At 34.4% G+C, this 2,500-nt stretch overlaps 1 long non-coding RNA gene across 2 annotated transcripts in view; it reads left to right on the top strand.

The window, feature by feature from the left end:
• Window positions 1–2,236: 2,236 nt before the first annotated feature.
• Window positions 2,237–2,500, top strand: part of LOC309342639 — a 13,508-nt gene continuing 13,244 nt past the window's right edge. For both annotated transcript variants that reach the window (XR_014156947.1, XR_014156948.1), the window contains exon 1: window positions 2,237–2,341. This is a non-coding gene — a long non-coding RNA (uncharacterized lncRNA). The remainder of the gene's footprint in view (window positions 2,342–2,500) is intronic.

Consider the following 2,500-nt stretch of genomic DNA (forward strand, 5'->3'; position numbering starts at 1 on the left):
TACGTTTCAGTATAAATGCATTTCTAATTGTGGTCCTGTTCAGGCAAATGTTGGCATCATACACTTTACTGTGCATTTCTTAAGAATCATAGCTTTTAAAGGAAAAACAGATTTCATAGGCAATATACTGGATTTTTCAAAAACTAGAACAGATAAAGAGATGCTCAAAATATAGGCAGAAAGCAGCTTGAAATTTTACTGGGATGAATTTGGGGCATTTCCTTTATAGAAGGCATATATACTGTAAACAGAGATGATGTGAAGTCATTTGAATATTAAAAAAAAAAGCTAATTGTGAGATTGAGTGTTCCAAATTAAGCATGTGTACAATAGTATTTGCAAGATTAGCTTTTTGAGAAAAGAAACAGCTGCAACTGCTAGCTTAGACTTTACGAGCCATCCAAATTTATCATACCGAGCCAATGAAGAAATTTCCTTGTCAGTCTTCCCCCTTGCAGGGTTTTTGGCTGCAACTGCACTTTTGCTGAATGCAAATTGGGAAAAAAGATTCATAGAAAACATACTAATTCTGTTGCTGTTAGGACTTTATTTATAAAGATAACTACCCTTTATACCAGAAACCCAGTTCTAAAATGTGCTCATTTCAAAATGGAAAGATTCCGGGACTGTTGACCTTTCCCATCTGTAGATCTTATTTTTATATATATTAGTGACTTAAGGCCTTCATTGAAAGTCCGTTTCTCATCATGTTATATTCTGCAGTCCTTATTTTGCCAAAATGTATGTTGAGTTCAAAGGATGGGTGTTTTGTTTTGTTTTGTTTTGTTTTGTTTTGTTTTGTTTTGTTTTGTTTTGTGAACAGCAGCAGTAGAATCCATGACTCCAGGAAGAGCTCACAGTTGCTAACTTTTATTTGCACCCAACAGAAGCTTGTGATGCTTCATATATCTTTGCTTCACGGCATGTTTACATACTCAGAATGGAGTGTTCCTTTATTCAGGTTTTTAAAGAGCCACTGGTTGTACTAGAATCAGTGTCTCCAATAGGATGTTGCTTGCTTTACACTCTGCTTTCAATTACTTTCAGTTTGCCTATCATTGACAGCTATGAGTGAAATCACTGGAATTTTGTAGTTTGTAAAGGAAGGCACCTTTTGGTCTAGAACAGTGTCTTTCGGTTCATGCAACAGCACTGATAAAAACATACAAGAATGATTTGGTTAAAGTTAAGAGGTTTAGTAGTAGTAGTAGTAGTAGTAGTAGTAGTTGGCCTTTTTTAAAATCAACTTTCTCACCTATCCCAAGTTCTCCCTTCCTTGTATGGAAATAGAGGCAATTTTTGTTTTTCATCCTTTCTCATCATGAATCTGTGCTTGCTATATCTAGGTTCACTAATGATATTTCATTGGAACACTTACTCATCAAAGGCTTTTTTAAAAAGCGGGTGGGAATATAGTTTACAGAATGCAAGACCAAACATCTTCACGTTATCATGCCAAAAATATATATTTTAAAGAGATTTTTTTAAACTACAAGCAGTGTGCATGAATCGTCCACATATGGAAAAAGAATTTTCTTAACGTAAATCTATAAGGGGGAAAGGGGTGTTTTGTTATGCTTCTTTTAAGTTTGTATTTTTAAAATGCAATTACTTGCCTTCTAGGAGTGGGACTTTAATTTCTTCCTTTATAGGAATATATAGTTCTGAAATTCTAAAAGTTTCTGGTGCTTTTCAGCTGTCACCTCAATTCAAAATCATGGAGCTCAGCAATATAAAATACAATAAATTTAACTTGACCTAAGCAGAGGTTTTGAAAACAGCTTTCAAAAATAATGCCTGTGTATTTGTGCTAAAATGTGTAAATATATATACACACACACGTCCTCTACTTCCACATTGCTCACAAACATGATTTGTTAAAAATTGTTCTAATGTTTACAATAGTCCAAGAAACATCTTCTTAACAAAAAAAAAGGAATCAAAGGGCCATGTTTAGATTAACGCTTGTCTAAAAATAATATAAGGGGCTTCAGCCTCACATGAATTCCATATCTTTATATTCACATGTTATGCCTTTAGTATTTGAGTTTGAACAAGAAAATCTTCATTTAGCCAACATGAATATGCAATCACTGTGTGTATAATGTAACCTTTAGCCCAAATTACAGCTGACCTGCTATTTAGTGCTTGCAGGGCTTTTTCTTTTTCTTTTTTACACCAAGTAAACTTTCCTCCAACAGTTCACATTTAATCAATTTTTGTTTTGCAGTCTTTTGTAGATTGAGTCTTTTGTTAAGAAAGGACGTCTTGTTTCCAAAACACACTGGAGGCGATCGCTGGCATCAGAGTGCCACCAAAAGGCAGGAAGAGAAATTAGCAAGTACGTTCTGACCTTTACAAAGACAGCTAAGGTTATGCACATAACATTTGCTTGTTTACTTTGTAAAATCAACAACGAGTTGTAAACTCAATGCTTGGTAAGCATCTTGACGCAAGTGAAAAAGAAACATTTGCAACAGCCAACAATTGCCAAGTAACA

Source organism: Podarcis erhardii, assembly GCF_964252035.2.
Source record: "Podarcis erhardii genome assembly, chromosome: 5".
Classification (NCBI taxonomy): Eukaryota; Metazoa; Chordata; class Lepidosauria; order Squamata; family Lacertidae; genus Podarcis; species Podarcis erhardii.